Genomic DNA, 20,812 nt, shown 5'->3' with positions numbered 1-20,812 from the left:
AACCCACCACTGGTGTGCAGAGATGGACAAACTCACAAAAGAAATAAAAGAAAAAGAGGAAACAGAACATTCTATGGTATGGAACGAGTGGTGCAAATGGCTAGAGGACAGGGGTAAAGCTTAAGGAAAGAAATAAAGAAGACACAGGAGTTAAAAATTATCAATGTACAGGTAGAGATGAAGAAACGTGTATAAATGGAAACGGTACATAATGAAGGATTGTAAATTAAGGAATGTATATATAATAGTATATAAACAAAGAGAAACTGAAATAAGGGGGGGGAGCCGTGTATTTACAATGGATATATACCGAGGTGGAAATGTTGTACAGAATGAAATTGCAAAAAAGTTTTTGTCTTTTTTTAAAAAATCTTTTTAATAAAAATTATTTTTAAAAATTATTTTTATTTAAAATTATCATATTTAAATTAAATTAAATTTTATTAAATTTAAATGTATCACAGATATCATTGACAGGCTCTGATGGTTGATACAGGTTGCTGCCAGCATCCAAGGTATCAACCAAGTACCTTCTTAAGATGTAAGATCAGTGGTGGTATTTTACCGGTGGACACCAGTTGTAGCGAACCGGTAGTGCTGGTGAGCATTTGACCTTGATCACCCACCCCTGTGCTTTCCTGTGCTATATTTCCCTGGTTTTTAGCTCAGCTGATTCGCGCGGCAAAGCAGATTGCTGCACATCAGCTGTTTTACCCACCAGCGCTGGCAGACGGTAAGTTTTTTAAATGGGCAGTTTTTGAATGCTGCGCAAATGTGCAAAGCGTGTGTCTGGTGTGTGTGCCCGTGAAGCAGTGACGTGCAGTCAGGAGAGGCACAGCCTCACCGCTCTCATCATGAAAAGAAAAAAAATGTAAAAGGGAAAAGGCGAGTGCTGAGGTGAGGCCAGCTAGCTGCTGCCTCACCGTGAATGACTGCCTAACTGTTTAAAAAGGCCTCTTAAAAAGGGCCCTCTATTATGAGGCAGGAGAACTACATGCCTCCTCTAGTCTGACTTTAGGCATTTTATGATTGCTCAAGCAGAGTTAAGCAAGGGTTAAAAAGCCTAAAAAATCCTGGTAGGGCAGGCACTCAGTTCTCCTGCCTCATAGTAGAGGGCGCTTTTTTAGAGGCTTTTTTTAACAGTTAAGCAGAGTCATCCATGGAAGCCAGGCAAAGAGCCATGCTGTAGCACACACACTTTCCCCCAGCCTCTTTCTTTCAGAAGGCTCGGATCGGCTCCCCTCCGGCTTCTCTGCCTCTCCTCTCATCCCAGCCTGCCAGCCAGACAGCAGGCTGCATTTGCAATGGTGGAGGTGTTTGGGGAAGGCAGCAGGGGAATGGGGGGGGGATGGCAGAGGAGCTGCTTTCAAGCGATTGGAAAAGATATCCAATTCAACTTTTGTGTGTGTTTGTGTTTGTTTGAGAGTGAGTGAGAGAGGAAAGGGGGTAGGAGAGATAGTCCAATCCAACTTGTGTGTGTGTGTGTGTGTTTGTTTGAGAGAGGGGGAGGAAGGGAGAGAGGGAGGAAGGAGGGGAAGGGAGAAGAAAAAGAAAATGAAAAAAGGAAATTTATTTCGCAAAGGAGAAAAACAAATGCTGTCATTTTAAATTGGAAATGAGCATGCCTGGCTGTGGAATTCTGGGACCCAGCACTGTGTCAGTGCCTCACCAGCCATAAACCTCACCGCACATCACTGCCGTGAAGTGTGCACTCACCAAACCGGTTGTTAAACTAGTTGCATCAAACCACTCTGTGCGATGTTCCAAGTAGCACAGTTTTTTGCAGTTCCGCTGGTGTTATTGCAGGGAGCTGCAATTTCTTGATGGTTTTTTATAAAATCTTGGTATCAAGTGCCCCGATGACAATGGATATCACTGTTACATGTCTCATCCATGTAACATGTCATGTAGTTTTGATGACCAGGTCACGATATTTCGTGATTTTTTTCCAGTTCTTTTTCTTTGACTCTGGCATCTCCTGGTACAGTGATATCAATAAATTGTACTCTTCGGTTTTCAACAACTGTAATATCTGGCATGTTGTGTTCCAAATGACGATCTGTCTCTATGAACAGAATGTCCCACAAGATCTTCGCCTTCTCATTTTCAACAACTTTTTCCACTTTATGTTCCCATGACTTTTTGGATACCGGTAAGTTGTATTTTTTACATAATGACCAGTTGATTAATTTAACAACTCGGTCATGTCTAGCTTTGTAATAGGTTTGTGCAATTTTGCTGCACTCAAATATTTTATTGTTATTGTTTATTATTATTGTTGTTGTTGTTGTTGCAATCTTAGGATAGCACACACAGCCTTTTTTTTTTAAGAATGGCTGGAAAAATTGATGGAGCTAGCAGAGATGGGCAAATTAACTGCTTTAATCAAAGAAAAGGATATGTTCAAGTTTGTTTCTACTTTAAAAGTGCATTATTGGATGTAACATTAACTTTGTATATCTTTCGCACTTATGTCCCCACCTAACACCTAAAGATATTTGAAGCTCCAATTTAATGTTGAATAGGAAGACAGATGAAAAAAAAACAAGAAAGACAGAAAGCCTGGGATTTTCCATTTTTCTTTGTGATGCCTTTTTTCAAGAGAAATGACATATTTATTTGCCCAGTACATCAACTTCTACGAGGTCAGCCTGGACTTCAGGTTTCACTTTGATTGATAAGGAAGTGCCCAACAGTTGAACTGAGCTGTATCTTCTTATTTGGGTCAATGGCCATGATCCACCAGGCAGAACAGTGGCTCCCAGCATGTAGTGTCCTTCTCTGGAGCAGGCACCAAACACCTGTACAAATCCTAGTCATGTATAGGTACTCCTTGACTTACAACCTTTTGAAAAGTGACTTCTGACCAGTCCTTGCCCTTACGACTATGGCAGCATCCTCAGAGATACGCAATCAAAATACAGATGCTTAACAATCAGAATGTATTTTTGATGTGACTAGCCAATAACCCGGCGTTGCCGGATATTTATTTATAGAGGGAAAATGTCTGAACCAAATGTAATTTCTAATGTTTTCCCACTTACCAGAGGGAATCCCCTTGTGGAGTACTATGGAGTACTATGAAGCCGTTACCATGGCAACTCCACTGCACTGCACAGTAGAAGCCATTTTATGGCAGTACAGTAGAAGCCATTTTATGGCAGTACAGTAGAAGCCATTTTAAGGCAGAACAGGCTGTATCTTAACAGAACAAGTTTTAGGGATGTCTTACTCCCACAATATTTGTTTCCAGAGAGTAAGTCATCCGTGTACCAAGTTTGGTTGAAATTGCTCGAGGCGTTCCAGAGTTATGCTGGAACACACAGACATACACACACACATTGCAACTTCTGACAATTGCAACTTCTGACAACAAATTTCAATGGGGGAATCTTTGTTTAATGACTGTGTGATTCACTTAACAACTGCCGTGATTCATTGAAAAAAGATTATAAAATCGGACATGACTGCCTTACAACTGCCTTACTTAGCAATGCAAATACTAGCCCTAACTGTAGTCGTAATTCAAGGATTATCTGTATTGGAATTAAAATGGGCTTTGGCTTGATCCAGAAGAGTGAGCTATTTATGTGTTTGTTTATTTAAACACATTTGGACACTGCAACAACAAAAATGTTTCTTGATAGCTCAAAAAATATAATACAAAACAAGCCCCACTAAAAATATTCTTATGTGAAGGGACTTGGTTTAAACACAGCGGTGAGATTCAGCCGGTTTGGACCATTTCAGGCAAACTGGATGTTAATTTTACACCCAGTTCGTCGATCTGGTAGTTGCAAGCACTGGCTGGCCCTGTCACTACATTAAAAAGTTTGCTAGACATGAACTGACTGAACTGACACTGAAGAGTTAAACTGAGAAAGAGTTATTGCGCAGGTCATAAAAGTTCTTATCTGACAATGATTTATTGTGCATGTCTTCACACATTCCAGAAGGAGAGAGAAAGAGAAAGCTACTGCTGAACTCTTGTCTGCCTGCCAGGAAAGCAGGCAGACGGAACCTTTTCTTATCAAAATGTAACAATTAGTTAGTTTTGTTTTATTTCCATTTATTATTTTTGTATTAAAGTTTGTTTATTAATTAGAATATGCTTCCCAGAACTTTTATTCTTTTTCTTCACATCTTAATGCATATGCTGTTGGGAATCAGCCCGATCCTAGACTTCACTTTCTTCAGGGTGAAATTTTTCCCCTGACAGGCCCCACCCACCCAGCCCCACCCCTCCCAGGAATCTCCACATGGCCTGCTCATCATGCCACGCAGAGGCTCTGGGAGGGCAAAAAATGGGCCTTCCGGAAGTTCCAGAAGTCTATGGGCCTTTTTCCAGCCTCTGGAGCTCAGGGGAGGCCGTTTTTGCCCTCCCGGAGTCTCAAGGAAAGATTTCAGAGCCCGAGGAGGGTGAAAAATGGGCTGCCTGGAAGATCCGGAAATGGGCCTCTTTCTGGCCACTGAAGGGCCTCAGGAGCTGCGTGAGGCTGTTTTCACCTTCTCCCCCCCCCCGGAGACTCGAGGAAAGGTTCTGGAGCCTTTGGAGAGTGAAAACACCCCACCGCCCCCCACTGTGGTGCAGGCGGCCAAGTGCGCCACACCCACTATGACCACACCAACTCAGCAACCAGGCAGAAAACTGGGGGCTAACATTTTTCAATCCCACCCCTGTTTAAACATCTGATTTATTAACAATCTTGAAATAGCATCCAATGTTGTTGTTGTTTCTTTTGGTCTTTTGTCCTTTTTATTATAAATATTGGATTTTTGAATAATAAATATTTTTGGGGAGAAATGTAGTGTAGGGAACTTAAAAGACTTCTATCAGAATGAGTGGATATCTTCAAAATGGAATCTTGAAATCATAGTGGCATAGAATATGGGGGGATGCGAGGACAAAAGAAGATTACAAGGTCGGTTGGGAGACCGTGGCTGTTGGCTACGCCCGGTCGTTTGTACCAACCCCCACAACCTAGGTGGCCAGGAACTACAGAGCCCGGGCCTACGGCTGATGCTTTGCAATGCAAGGTCCGTAACCAACAAGGCCCCCCTCATTAATGAGCTGATCTCTGAGGGGGAGCTGGACCTTGCAGGGATAACGGAGACCTGGTTGGGCCACGAGGGTGGTTTACCCCTCGTGGAAATGTGCCCACCAGGTTTCCGCGCATTCCATCAGCCTCGGGCCCTGGGTAAGGGTGGTGGGGTGGCGGTAGTTATACGGGAAGGTCTAGAGCCGAGGGAGTTCACTGTTCCTCAGATATCCGGGTGTGAGTCCCTTGGTGTGAAATGGGGCCCAGGGAGGCAGTTGGGTTTGCTGATTGTATACTTGGCTCCTCGCTATACATCAGCGGCCCTGCCCGAGCTCCTCGAGCTGATCTAGGCTTGTGGTTATGGGGGATTTCAACCTGCCGTCGACGGGAGCAGCGTCTGAGGTGGCTCAGGAGTTCATGGCTTCCATGACAGCCATGGGCCTGACCCAGTTAATTCAGGGCCCCACACACGAAGGTGGCCACACATTGGACCTTGTTTTTGTATCTGAGCAGTGGACGAGTGATCTGGGTATAGAGGACTTTGTTGTTACACCCCTGACATGATCACTCATGTCTCCGGCTGGACTTCCCTGGCGCTACCCCCCACCGCGAGGAGGCGGGACCAGATGGTCCAAGCTGGTACCGCCCCAAGCACCTGATGGAGCCGGATAGGTTCCAGATGGAGCTTGGGCCATTACCTGTAGCCCTGACCCGCGCTCGGTCGGAGGACCTAGCGGCCGCCTGGAATAGGGCGGCAGCTGGGGCCTTGGACCGGGTTGCGCCTTTGTGACCTCTCCTGCGGCAGCGACCCACCCGGGCTCCTTGGTATACCGAGGAGCTGAGGGTGATGAAGCGCCATAGGAGACGTCTAGAGAGCAGGTGGAGGTCCTCACGCTCCGAATCTGATCGAACACAGGTAAGAGCCTATTTACGGACCTACCTTGTGGCATTAAGGGCGGCCAAACGTAGATATTGCGCTGCTCTTATTGCGTCCGCGGATAACCGCCCTGCTGCCCTGTTTAGGGTGACCCGCTCCCTCTTGTCACAGAGGACGCAAGGGGCACCCTTGCAGGGCAGAGCAGAGGAGTTTGGGGAATATCTGCAGGATAAAGTCGCTCAGATCCGGAACGGATGGGCCCCCCTCAGTGGACCGGACGGGCCGCCAACAGCGAGTCTTGTGAGACCATCCTGGGAGGAGTTTGATTCTGTTGCCCCCGAGGATTTGGATAGGTTGCGTGGACGGCTGCGACCCACCACATGTTTAATGGACCCGTGTCCCTCCTGGTTGGTACTGGCATCTTGGGAGGTGACCCGAGGCTGGCTTCTGGGCCTGGTGAATGCCTCATTGGGTGAGGGATCCTTACCAGCCGCCTTGAAGGAGGCGGTGGTGAGACCCTTACTTAAGAGGCCTGCACTCGACCCAATGGAGCTAGCTAACTATCGTCCAGTCTCCAACCTTCCGTTTTTAGCGAAGGTTGTCGAGAATGTGGTGGCGCAGCAGTTTCCACAACACCTTGACGAATCCGAGTATCTAGACTCACGCCAGTCCGGCTTCCGACCCGGGCACAGCACGGAGACAGCCTTGGTCGCGTTGGTCGATGATCTCTGGAGGGCCAGAGATAGAGGTTGTTCCTCTATCCTGGTCCTATTAGACCTCTCGGCGGCTTTTGATACCATCGACCATGGTATCCTATTGCGCCGGTTGGAGGGGATGGGAGTCGGAGGTACCGTTCTGCGGTGGTTCGGCTCCTACCTCTCCAACCGGAAGCAATGTGTGTTGACGGGGACAGAGGTCGACCCCGAGGCCACTCACTTGTGGAGTGCCACAGGGGTCGGTCCTCTCGCCTCTCCTGTTCAACACATATGTGAAGCCGCTGGGTGAGATCATCCGTGGTTTTGGGGTTGAGTGTCACCTCTACGCTGATGATACCCAGCTGTATATTTCAACCCCAAACCACCCCAACGAGGCTGTCGAAGTGATGTCCCGGTGCTTGGAAGCCGTCGGGGTCTGGATGGGGGACAACAGACTTAAACTCAACCCCTCCAAGACCGAGTGGCTGTGGCTACCGGCACCTCGGTTCAGCCAGCTGATTCCATCGCTGGCCATAGGGGGCGAACAATTGCCCCCTGTGGAACGGGCGCGCAATTTGGGCGTCCTCCTTGATGCCCGGCTGTCAATGGATGACCATGTGGCAGCCGTGGCGAGGGGGGCGTTCCACCAGGTTCGCCTGGTGCGCCAATTGCGCCCCCTACTGGACCGGGATGCCCTACGCACGGTCACTCATGCGCTGGTGACGTCCCGCCTGGATTACTGCAACGCTCTCTACATGGGGCTGCCCTTGGGACGCGCTCGGAGACTGCAGTTGGTTCAGAACGCAGCCGCACGGGCTGTGATGGGGAGTACAAGGTACTCCCACGTAACACCTCTCCTGCGTGAGCTGCACTGGCTACCTGTGGTTTTTCGGGTGCGTTTCAAGGTGCTGATTACCATCTTTAAAGCGCTCCATGGCACGGGACCTAGTTACTTGCGGGATCGCATCCTCCCACATACATCCCTGCGGCCAATTCGCTCACACAGGGAGGGACTTCTCCTGGTGCCGTCCACTAGGCAATGCCAACGGGCGACACCAAGGAGTAGGGCCTTCTCTGTGATGGGCCCAACCCTCTGGAATGACCTCCCCCCCGAACCACTTCTGACCTCCGCTCCTTCCCGCAAAAATTGAAGACTCACCTGTTCCGATTAGCAGGCCTGGCATAATTACAACTGTCCCTCCTGGCAAATGTATTATTATCTGGTTATCTTAGGGTTTTTTAATCTGTTGTGTCTGTTTTAGGGATTTTAAAAAAATTATATTTATTTAGCTTTGTACAGTTCTTTTAATTGCATTTTAACCTCCTCCAAACTGTACATATTTAATTTTTTATTGTATTTTTGTGATATTCTCTATGGACTGTACACCGCCCCGAGTCCCTTCTGGGAGAGGGGGCGGTCTAGAAGCACAAATAAATTGAAAAAATATGCCCAGAACTGAGATTCAGGGATTTCATAGACAGATGAATAAGTTTTTAATCTATTTTTGGAGGATCCAAGAGGTTTTCTCAAAATCTAAATTTCCAGACCACTACTGAGATTGACAGTCCTGCCTTCCAGGCTTCCAATCTGTCATAGATGTATTTTCTGCAGATGTCTATTCTAGAAGGAGAAGGGTGGAGTCCCTCCAGATGTCTATTCTGAAAGACTGTGAAAGGGAGAGGAGGAGGAAGAATATTGGGAGAGAGAGAGAGGAAAAAATAAGGAAGAAGGAAGAGAAGGAGGGGAGGGGAAAGGAAGAGGAAGCGGGAGAAGAAGGAGAAGAAAAGGAACAGGAGGAGGAGGAGAAGAAATAGTAGTAGTAGTAGTAGTAGTAGTAGTAGTAGTAGAACTACTACTAGTAGAAAGCAGGGAATGGATTTGTAAATGAACCTCATCACAGAGTAATTACACATCCTCCTTGATGTCTCAGTGTTATAATTGCACCATACACTCTGCAAGGTGACTAAAGGGTGAGAAAATCATATATTTACTTCACATAGTAATGTACTGTATACAGTAATTACTCTGCCTTTCCTTGGCACTTAAGTTATCAACAAATGTCCCCTAATTATCACATTTCTAAAGGATCCCTACATGGAGGTGATTCATGGCCAAGAATTTAAAGCTTTACAAGCTGCAGTCCTTTAATAGTATTAGACATAAGTTGTCACTACTGACAAGTGTGTGTTGCTGAAAGAACATTTAGAAACAGCATCAGGGCAATATAAAGGTGGCCTTTATAATTGTTCATTGTTTGCAACTCATCTTCAAAATCCTGGATCTGTTCCATGGGTCCCAGGAGGACTGCAGGAAGTGTCAAAAAGGCAAGATGGAGGCTGCAATAATTCAGTTGTGGTTGTCATCATCACATTTTTAACCCCACCCTTTAGTAGAAGGCCCTGGTATGACCCTTTAAAAAAAAGGTTTAAAGGGAGTTTAGAAGTAAAGGTAGACCTTGGCTTACAAAAGTTGGTTTAGTGTCTGTTCGAAGTTACAACACCACTGAAAAAATGGCATGACCAGAAGTGGCATTCAGCCTGTTCTGACCAGTTCTGGAGAACTAATAGCGGAAATTCTGAGTAGTTTGGAGAACCGGCAAATGCCACCTCTGGCTGGCCCCGCCCCCATCTATTCTTTGCCTCCCAAGTCTCAGCTGATCCGGAGGAAATGAGGATCTTGCAGTATCCTTCTCCTGGAGTGGGGAAAGAATGGGGATTTTGCAGTATCCTTCCTCTGCCATGCCCACCAAGCCATGCCCACACCAGTAGTAAAAAGTAATAAAAAGTTTTGAATCCCACCACTGCTTATGACCTTTTTTCACACTTACAACCATTGCAGCATCCCATGGTCACATGATCAAAGTTCAGAGGCTTGGCAACTGGCGCGTATTTATGACGGTTGCAGTGTCCCAGAGTCAGGTGATCGCCTTTTGTGACCTTCTGACAAGCAAAGTCAATGGGGAAGCCAAATTCACTGAATAGCCATGTTACTAATTTGAGAACTGCAGTGATTCCCTTAACAATTGTGGCAAGAAACATTTAACAACTGTCTCACTTAGCAATGGAAATTTTGGGCTCAGTTGTGGTTGTAAGTCGAGGACCACCTGTAACAAGACAGAAAAGGCTTCTAAATAAATTAATCTGAGATTTCTTTCCACCCGAGGCAGTCGATGATGTTTTGAATAAACTAATGCTGTACATAACAACTCTTGCGAGTTGAAATTCTCTGGAATCATGCCACTGGATTAAAAGAAAGGGGGTCAGAGAAAATAAAGAATGTTGTTTTCTACTGTGGTGGTTTTATTGATATGATGTGAAGCTGTCGTAAACCACCAGGCGCCCTTATGGAGTTGGGTGTACTTACAGCAGTTAAATGAAAATAAAGACAGGGCACAGACGGAAGGAAACTTCCTAGCACAAATGTATGGACAAAATTAGGGGGGAAAGGGGTGGCCCACCCCACAGTGAGCAGAGGAGGGGGAAATGCCCCCACTAAAAAAATTAATCTGGGATCTTCTTCACACAGCACTGCATGGGGGCAGGAATGCAGACCTCAGTCACTTATTTCATTTACTTACATCCCATCTTTATTATTTTCTTTCATAAACAACTGAAGGTGGTAAACATAGCTTCCTCTTCCTATTTTCCCCACAACAACCCTGGAAGGTGTGCTGGGCAGATAGAGGAGGACTGTCCCAAAGTGAGCCAATCGGCTTTTGTGCTTAAGGCGGGACCAGAATTCACAGACTCATGGCGATTGGACCAAAATCTCCCAGCTGACTTTCATGCCTAAAGCAGGATTAGAACTCCTGGTGATTGGCCCAAAGTCACCCAGCCAGCATTTAAAGCAAGACTAGAACTCACTGTCTCCTGGTTTTTAGCCTGGTATCAACCACTAGTCCAAACTGGTCTATGTCTTCATACATACATACATACAATCTAGAGGCCCTCAATTTCCTTTTCAAAGGCCTCCAGTGGAGTAAATATAACAGGACTCTTATCATTTTGTCCCTGCTTTATATGATGCTTTCTATAAATAGTACTCCTATTTATTAAATATTAAATAAACTATTTATTAAATAGTACTCCTATTTGTTTTTCTCGTTTTTCTGGGCAAATGGCCATGTTTTCCAACAAAGGACTACTTTTATTTTCATTTTCCAAGGAAGTGTTGGGGCTGGTGAGGCATTCTTGGAAATGAAAGAGAACCTCAGCGGCTGGCGCATAATTGCTCTGGAGTAAGTGAAGTCCCATGCAAGAGTCCTCCAGCGTTTGAAAGAAATCGGAGAGGAAGGAAGCCAGCAGAGGTCAGAGTGGCTGGGGGCCATCACTGGTGCATTAGCAGGACCTTCCCAGAATTCCAAAAAGACAGTGCTGAGGCACAGATGCCATCAGCTCATGAAGGGACTCTGCAAATAAGCGAATTTTCAGTGTCCTTTTTTTAAAGGATAAAAATAAAGCTTTTTGCAAAGTAGGATGAGGGGAGATGGCTGTGGATGCAATAGGACCTCAGATTTAGAGGGAGGGAGGCAAGAAATAAGGGAGGGTGGGGAAAAGGAAGGAAGAGAAAGGGAGGAAGGGATGGGGGTAAAGAAAGGAAGGAAGGAGCGAAAGGAGGGAAAGGAGAAGGAAAAGAAGGAAGAGAGAGCAAGTGGAAAGTGAGGGAGAGATAAAAGAAGGAAGAGAGAGGGAGGGAAGGAATGGGGAGAAGGAAGGAAGGAAAAGAGAGAGGAAGGGAAGAAAAAGGAAGGGAGTGGGAAGTGAAGGTGAGATAGAGGAAGGAAAAGAAAAGGAGGAGGAAGGGATGGAATGGTGAAAAGCAAAGAAGGGAAGGGAGGGAGGAGGGAGGGTGGGAAGGAAGGAAGGAATTAATTTTCACGTAATAGAGCAGCTATTTGTGAGTAAAAGAAGAAAGCAATAAATACGTTGAGAAGATGGGAGCTGACGCCAGGAATGCAAATGGCCTCCTATTGACAAGCCATCCCTCGAAGCTGTCCGTCAGATGACTAAAGGATGGAAAAAGCAGGAGCAAGCTTCTTGGAATACAAAGCTGATAATTAATGTAATAACGACAGACACTCTTTGAAACAGAGAGGTGGCCTGAAGGTCACCCTGCCCAACGAGAAAAGCAGCTAAGAGGCAATTATTCAAATGAATGGGAATCTGGATCCCACCACTCCCCGAGGGGCACCTCACTGGAGGCCCAAGTGGCATGCAAACTTTTTTTTTTTACAACAGTTTGAGGAGTAAGTTTCCAAGAGCAAACTTATTTATGATTTGTTTTTGATTGCAATACAAATACCGAGTGCAATTATACAGCCGTAGCCTCCTCGCACGGTGCTTCTGCCTAATTTTTTCAGAAACAGATTTCAGTTCAATGGAGCTTCCTTGCAGGGGAGGGCTGCTGGGGGCTTGCAGGGGTTCGGGAGAACCTCTAGCTAAGATTCTGTGCAGTTTGGAGAACCCCCAAATCCCTCTCCTGGCTGGCCCTGTCTACCACGCCCCTCCACTCCCAGGAGTCCCCTCCCAGGCCATTTTGGATGCAGGTAAGTGCACGGCACGCACAGAGGCTCTGGGAGGGCGGAAAACGGGCCTACTGGAAGTTTGGACCAGTTTCCGGTCTCCAGAAGGTCCCCAGAGCCTGGGATGGTCATTTTCGCCCTCCCAGAGGCTGGAGGAAAGCCTCCGAAGCCCAGGGAGGGCAAATGGTACACCCTCCTCCCCCCTCTCTGCTCCAAATTTCTGGGGTGAAGAAAACACCAAGTCTCTTCAAATCGCCCCACTCAATTCCAATCACTTAATGTAATTTTAAAAAGGGAATCTTGATCCGTTCAGATCCTCAACTTTCAGCCACGGCTGAGTCCAAAATCTAGATTGCTGAGACAGTTGTTAAGTGAGTTTCCCCCCCCCCCCCATTTTATGCCCTTCCTTTCCACGGAATCCCTGCATTTGATCGGTTATTAACGTGGTTGTTAAATGAAACTGGCTCTCCCATTGTCTTTGCCTTTGTCAAAAGGTCGCAAATTGTGGTCACGTCACCCCAGGACACTGCAAACATCATAAATATGAACCAGTTGCCAACGTTTGTTAAGTGAATCACTGCAGTTGTTAACCTAGTCACTTGATTGTTAAGTGAATCTAGCTTCACCTTTGACTTTGCTTGTCAAAAGGTTGCAAAAGGTGACCCAGGGGACCCTGCAACCGTCATAAATTGAATCAGTCTCCAAATATCTGAATTTTGATCACATGATCATGGGGATGTTGCAACGGTCGTAAGTATGGGAATTGGTCATAAGTCAGTTTTTTCAGCACTGTTGTAACTTTTAATGGTCACTAAATGAACTGTTGTAAGCGGAGGACTACCTGTATTTTGCTTTATGCCTTGTTTTTTGCCATTTTTTTCCTCCTTATGAGGAATACACCACGATGTAGAAAAGATGTGGAGACTCTAGAAAGAGTGCAGAGAAGAGCAACAAAGATGATTAGAGGACTGGAGACTAAAACATATGAAGAACGGTTGCAGGAACTGGGTATGTCTAGTTTAATGAAAAGAAGGACCAGGGGAGACATGATAGCAGTGTTCCAATATCTCAGGGGTTGCCACAAAGAAGAGGGAGTCAAACTATTCTCCAAGGCACCTGAGGGTAGAACAAGAAGCAATGGGTGGAAACTAATCAAGGAGAGAAGCAACTTAGAACTAAGGAGAAATTTACTGACAGTGAGAACAATTAATCAGTGGAACAGAAGTTGCCTCTAGAGGTTGTGAATGCCCCAACACTGGAAGTCTTTAAGAAGATGTTGGGTAGCTATTTGTCAGAAACGGTATAGAGCAGTCACAGCTTACCTTTTTGTCCTCGTGTGCTGAAAGCACGTTTGTGCATGCCCACACCCATAATGCAAAGCACCCCACCCCCCTGGACATGTGTGCATGACACTCCACCCGTGTTCCCCTTGCCCATGCGCACCCCCTTTCCCTCCCCTGTGTGCCCCATTTTGGGCCTAGCAGGGCTCCCTGAAGCCTCAGGGAACCAAAGACGGGGCGTGCCATGGCATGGTGTGGCGCTTCCCCCCATGACCCCACCCCCCCATACATGCACACGCAATCCCAGACAGAGGCCCGAAAATCTGCTGGCTGGCAGGAGGCATGCATGCATGTGCGGTGGAGCTGAGCTGGGGTGACCGTTCGCATGCCCCCAGAGAAGGCTCTGCATGCTACCTGTGGCACATGTGTCACAGGTTCACCATCACGGGTATAGGGTTTACTGGCTGAGCAGCGGGTTGGACTAGAAGACCTCCAAGGGCCCTTCCAACTCATTCTATTCTACTCTAAATACATGGCACAACTCAGAAACAAATGAATTTTAAAGGTCCAGCTGAGATTTAGTGAGCCCATCGGCTCCAAAAAAAAAAAAAAAACCTGGGAGAAAGCCTGCCTCTCCCATTTCTTCCTCCCTCCCTCCCAACCTCTGCTTGCTAACTGTATTAACGCTATCCTTCCCATCCAGCCAGGCTTGATGACGAAGAAAGATGGAAGGGTGGGAGGAACAGGTCACAGAGATGGTTGTGCCATAGGTCTCGTGCGTTAAATGACACTTTGCACCTGTAAAATAAATGGCCGGAGCAGAAGAGCGGAGGGGGAGACTGAGGATCAGGCAGAAACGATCCCCCACTGTTGAATCAATACAATGCATTTAATAGGCAGGGTGACAGAGACAAAACCACATGCCAGGCAGGGTGTGCATTCATTCTACACACACACACACACCTCTAGGTAATAATTCTCCAGCGAGCAGGTAACCATTCTCAGCTGAATGATCGTGTCTTTAAGGAGAAGCTGCTGACAGCATTATTCCTTACCTCCGGAACTGAAGAATTTCCCGTCAGGTTTACAAAGAGATGTACCAGTTGCAAAGATGGCGCACGACTCGTTTCTTGAACCAGCCTTTTCGTTTCTTATCGTTTCCCACCCCCACCCCTCACCCCCCAAAAATTTGCCTGCCATGGGGGGAAATGGTGGCTATAACAGAAAGGAGGAAGGTTGAGAGGCAGATGCCCATTAGATTAGATGCTGATAAAGTTCTACAGAGGAGTTATTGAGTCTGTCATCTGCACCTCCATAACTGTCTGGTTTGGTTCTGCAACCCAACAAGACAGACACGGACTTCAGAGGATAATTAGAATCTCAGAAAAAACAATGGCTACCAACCTGCCTTCCATTGAGGACCTGTATACTGCACGAGTCAAAAAGAGGGCTGTGAAAATATTTACAGACCCCTCGCATCCTGGACATAAATTGTTTCAACTCCTACCCTCAAAAACGACACTAAAGAGGACTGCACACCAAGATAACTAGATGCAGGGACAGTTTTCCCCCCTGAATGCCATCACTCTGCTAAACAAATAATCCCCACAACATTGTCAAATTATCTACTAAGGCTGTATTACTATTACTATTAGTCTTTTCATCGTTCCTATCACCCATCTCCTCCCACTTATGACTGTAACTTTGTTGCTTGTATCCTTACAATTTATATTGATTGTTTCCTGATTACTTATTTGTACCCTATGACTATCATTTAGCATTGTGCCTTATGATTCGTGACGAATGTATCTAGTCTTTTTATGTACACTGAGAGCATCTGCACCAAAGACAAATTCCTTGTGTGTCCAATCACACTCGGCCAATAAAGAATTCTGTTCTGTTCTGTTCTATTCTATTCTAATTCCATTCCATTCCATTCCATTCCATTCTATTATGGCCTGGATAGGAATTGAAACACAGAGCCACATCTCCTAACAAAGATGACACCCAGAGCAATTGAAGGATAAATTGTTTATCATTTAGAAGGCAGGTTTGTGACGAGAAGCTTTTTTTTAAAAGGTCAGGATGATACTGCAATGGTACCATGGAAACTTTGCCTGTTTTTTTAATGTTGAAGGCAGCTGCCGTATGGACATCTAGCAAAAGTGAAAGCTTGGTGTGTGTGTTTTTTCCTCTCTTCCTTGGGTTTTGCCTATTTTATTGTGAATCTAAGGGCAGGGATTATATAACTTCTAATGCTTTAAGTCAGCTTTTGATTAAGGAGGGACTTAACATGTCCATACATACACAATATCCCTCCCTCCCTCTCAATATAACATCTATTGTTATCTAACTTTTCTCTTTCTTGAGTGTTTAAATTCATTCAGAATAGAGCTGGAAGGGAATTTGGAGGTTTAACAGATTAACAGAGTTGGAAGAGACCTTGGGGGTCTTCTAGTCCAGCCCCCTACTCAGGGAGGAAACCCTATACAATTTTAGATAAGTGGCTGTCTCTAGTCTCTTAAAAACCTCCAGTGATGAAGCACCAACAACTTCTCATTCTCTAATTCTCATTCTCTAATTCTCATTCTCTAATTATAATTAATAATTCTAATTTTATGATTCTGGCTTCTCTAATTCTATGTCATGATTTTCTTTCTTTCTCTCCCTCCCGCCCTCTCTCTCTGCGTTAGCCTTTGTGCTATTTACAACATGAAGTGTTAATACCACTTTATAAGGCCTTGGTAAGGCCACACTTGGAATACTGCATTCAGTTTTGGTTGCCACGATGTAGAAAAGATGTGGAGACTCTGGAGAGAGTGCAGAGAAGAGCAACAAAGAGGATTAGGGGACTGGAGGCTAAAACATATGAAGAACGGTTGCAGGAACTGGGTATGTCTAGCTTAAGAGAAAGAAGGACTAGGGGAGACATGATAGCATTGTTCCAATATCTCAGGGGTTGCCCCAAAGAAGAGGGAGTCAAACTATTCTCCAAGGCACCTGAGGGTAGAACAAGAAGCAATGGGTGGAAACTGATCAAGGAGAGAAGCAACTTAGAACTGAGGAGAAATTTCCTGACAGTTAGAACAATTAATCAATGGAACAGCTTGCCTCCAGAAATTGTGAATGCCCCAACACTGGAAATTGTTAAGAAGATGTTGTATAGCTAATTATCTGGAACGGTATAGGGTTTCCTGCCTAGGCAGGGGGTTGGACTAGAAGACCTCCAAGGTCCCTTCCAACTCTGCTATTGTATTATTGTAAAATATCCATAACATTCAATCAAAGAAAATTTGAATATGTATGTATTGTATACTGGATTTATATGCATGATATTTCCATTTTTTTATTTAATGGCTCATTCCTTTAGTAAAATCTGCCATTGGATTGAGAAAGCATCCATTCCCTTGAAGTGTGAATTTTTTGGTTTAATATCCAACTGCTGAACACGTACTTCATATTTTCTTCCTGAATTCCACCTGCCTGTTTCCGTGATCATAGCACCTGGGATTAAGGTCATACATCAGTCATTAAGCGAGTCATCATCTGATCTGATTTTTCTATCTTTTTTGCAGATTTCATTTTGTCCAGTGATACTTTTGGTTGGAAACCAGAAGTAAAGCTTGACACCAGAAAAAAACAACAACCGCTGAACATCACGTGACTGAAGAAAAATCATGTGACTGAGGGACTGAGCAAAAAGCTGTAACTGTGAGCTGGTTGCCATGCACCCCAAATACAATCCCGTGACTGCAAAATGTGTTTTGTGCACAGCCAGAACTGAGTTTTAAGTAGCTCTGGGAAGTCTATCATAACTTTGAAGGATCACTAAGGAAAAAGGATCCCTGGGGATTTTGCTCCACTAGTCATTGCCAACTCTAAGGGCCAGTGCTCATCTCTGTTTCAACGACACTGAGCTGAGTTGTCTGAAGATGTTTCTGCAGTCATGTGCCCAGCATGATGTCGCAGAATAGCAATAGCACTTAGACTCATGATGGCAAACCTATGGCACATGTGCCACAGGTGGCACGCAGCGTCCTCTGTGTGGGAACGCGTCATTGCCCCAGTTCATACGCACGGCCAGCTGATTGTCAGATCTCTGCCACACATGCACAGGGATATAGCATGCGTGGGGGATCACACGTGCATGTGCAGGGGGCATGTGGGGGCTGCGCATGCATGTGCAGGGGTGCACATGCTTGCAGGGGTGGGGCACATGCACAGAGGCACACACACTGCATTTTGGGAGTTCAGGCACACACGTGCACATTTGCACACACACGGTTTGGGCACTTGGTCTGGAAAATGTCATCCATCACTGACTTAGATTTATATTCTGCTTCCTAGTGCTTTATAGCCCTCTCTAAACAGTTTACAGAGTCAGCCTATTGCCCTCAACAGTCTGGCTCCTCCTTTTACCCACCTCGGAAGGATGGAAGGCTGAGTCAATCTTGAGCCGGTGAGAATCGAACTACCAAACTGCTGGCAGCTGGCAGTCAGCAGAAATAGCCTGCGGTACTGCACGCTAACCAATCTGCCACCACAGCTCTTAGGCTGTTTCCTTCCCACCGAAGTGGTACCTATCTATCTATTGGCCTATGCTTGCTTTTGAGCTGCTAAGTGGGCAGGAACTGGGGCGAGGACGGGAGCTCACCCTGCCACATGGCGCTTGGGTCTCAAACCTGGACTGCCAGCTTTCCAGCTGACAAACTCAGCATATTAACTGCTGAGCCACCGTGGCTCCCTAAGTGACTGGTCCTTAAGTGAGGACTTCCTATATATTGGAAGTTCCTATCTATTTCTTGAATGTTTATATTTTAAAATCTACAGAATGATTATATTTTAAAATCTGTTTGGCCAGTACTAAGACCACTCTGGAAATTACCAACAGCAATGTGTCATTGGGCCATGACTCATATATTTTTCTATGGCTTCTACTAAAGCTGGCTTTTTGCAGCGGCCTTCAGGGATTAGAAACCCTTTCTGATTGTTATCTTTTGGGGATTGGATGTTTGCCTTCAGTATCATTGGCATTTAATAATTATCACAGTCATGGTCATCTAATTATCCTTTCAAGGTTTATGCCCTGAGAAGGAACCTTAAGAGCATTTCAAATTAAATCAAATTGAATATTTTGAGTTTTCCTCAAAACAGACAGATTAAAAACCACAATGAACAGTTTAATGCCACATTAGTGGAATTCTGCAAACCTTTTTCGGGGTTCCAGATCTTGTGCTCGGCAATATCATTGGGGTTACATAGAAACTCCTGCAGCACAAAACTTTGAAAACTCCTGTACCTGCAATTGAAACCCGAATTTTTTTCTTCTAGAACTAGACAGAATAGCAGAATTGGAAGGAAAAATAGAATATAGAATTATAGAATTGAAGGGAACTTTAAAGTCTTCCACTCCAATCCAATGCTCGAATAGGAAATTTATACCAGTTTGGACAAATGGCTGTGCCATCTCTTCTTGAAAACTTCCAGTGTGGGAGCAACCACAACTTCTGGAGGAAAGTTGTTCCACTGATTAATTGTTCTCACTGTCAGGAAGTTTCTCCTTAACTCCAGGTTGCTTCTTGCCTTGATTAGTTTCCATCCATTGCTTCTTTGTCCTGCCTTCAGGTGCTTTTGAGAATAGGTTGACTCCCCCTCTTCTTTGTAGCAACCCCTCAAATGTTGGGAGAACAGGGGGGAACAGGGGGGAAATGGAAAAGTGTTATTATATAGGCTGACCACAGTGACAATTATATATGCTCAAAATGTAAAGAAACAGCAATTCTTACAATGTAAGAATTGGATGGGGAAACGAATGCAATTGACAGAGATGGCAAAGTTAACTGTTCTAATTAGGGAAAAGAATATAACTTTTCATCCACTTGGAAATTGCTTCTTGAGTTTTTGCTCAAAAGAAATAAAATGATTCTTTTGATTTGGAGTTTTAAACAGGTTTTTGTAGAAGTGGCTGGCATTCGTTACCTTTATATAAGTTAAAAGGTGAGGTCATCATTGTATTATGTAACTTACTGCCCTGGAAAAAGAAGTCATTGCATATTTTCCCCCCCCTTTTCTCTCTTCCTTACTTTATTTCCCTTTCCTTTTCTCCTTGCCCTCTTTCCCATATCTTTATTTTGATTTATATTTTGTATTAAAAATAATAATAAAAATAACAATAATAAAGAATTACTAAAAAGAAGAAACTTATGTACCCTTGATGTTATTCCATAGAATAATGAAAATATTTCATCATAGCCCTCCAATTTGACTTTCCTAGAATTCTCTTCATTTCATTTCATTAGTTTCATTATTTGCAATTTGGTTCTAGCAGACTGCTCTATATGTCTTGCAAATGCAGACTTTGAAAATTGTTGAAGAGGGTCTGGACCTTTACAGTAATTGTCGTATACAATAACAAACAATTGCAGAAGCTTTCCAAACCTGTCTCACTCACATTGATGTAAGTTTAAGATGCATAAAATGCATATATCCATCCTTTCCAGTTTTGGGCTATACAATTTAACCTCTCAAAATTTTATAAAACCACGCAGTATTGAATGGAAATTATAGAGAGGCATAAGGGCAGCCTCTCAGATGGAAAACTATTCAGCTCGGAAAAGAATACATCATTATATAATCCATAATAACTTCAAAATTGCAATTCCAAATGCCACAAGGTTGTTTTTTTTGATGATAGATGAAAGGTTCCCTCAAAAAATCATCCATATTTCAAAATTGTTCAGATGCCGTTTTATTATGGTTTTTATGGCTAAATGCCTTTCTACCAGTCTCATCATTTCAATGAAAGAAACAATCTTTTTGGGGGGTGGGGGGGGGTGTTATTGTTAAAAAAAAATTCAATAAAGAAGAAAATTTTAATGCTGTCAGGAACGGAAGGTACATTATACCAAAATAACAAAATTGTCCTCGGAGGAGGAAGAAACATTGGTGGGTCAACATCTGGAAGACATTGGGGTGGTATGCCACATCCCTAGGATTGAAGGTGACATTGGTGGGACATCCTTCACCAATATGGTTATTCCAGACCACAATAGTTTATGATGGAGAATATACAGGTACCTCCATGGTCCCTTTAATTTTCAGGATCATTTCCAGAATAACAGAGTTAGAAGGGACCTTGGAGGTCTTCTAATTCAACTCTTTGCTCTGGCAGGAAACCCTATACCATTTCAGACAAATGGCTGTTCAATCTCTTCTTAAAAGCATCCAGTGTTGGGGCATTCACAACTTCTGGAGGCAACTTCTGTTCCAATGGTTCATTGTTCCAATTGTCAGGAAATTTCTCCTCCGTTCTAGGTTGCTTCTCTCCTTGATTAGTTTCCACCCATCGCTTCTTGTTCTACCCTCAGGTGCCTTGGAAAATAGTTTGACTCCCTCTTCT

This window comes from Natrix helvetica, assembly GCF_964273705.1.
Source record: "Natrix helvetica genome assembly, chromosome: Z".
NCBI lineage: Eukaryota > Metazoa > Chordata > Lepidosauria > Squamata > Natricidae > Natrix > Natrix helvetica.
The sequence above is the reverse complement of the archived record's forward strand: the minus strand, read 5'-3'. Positions refer to the sequence as shown.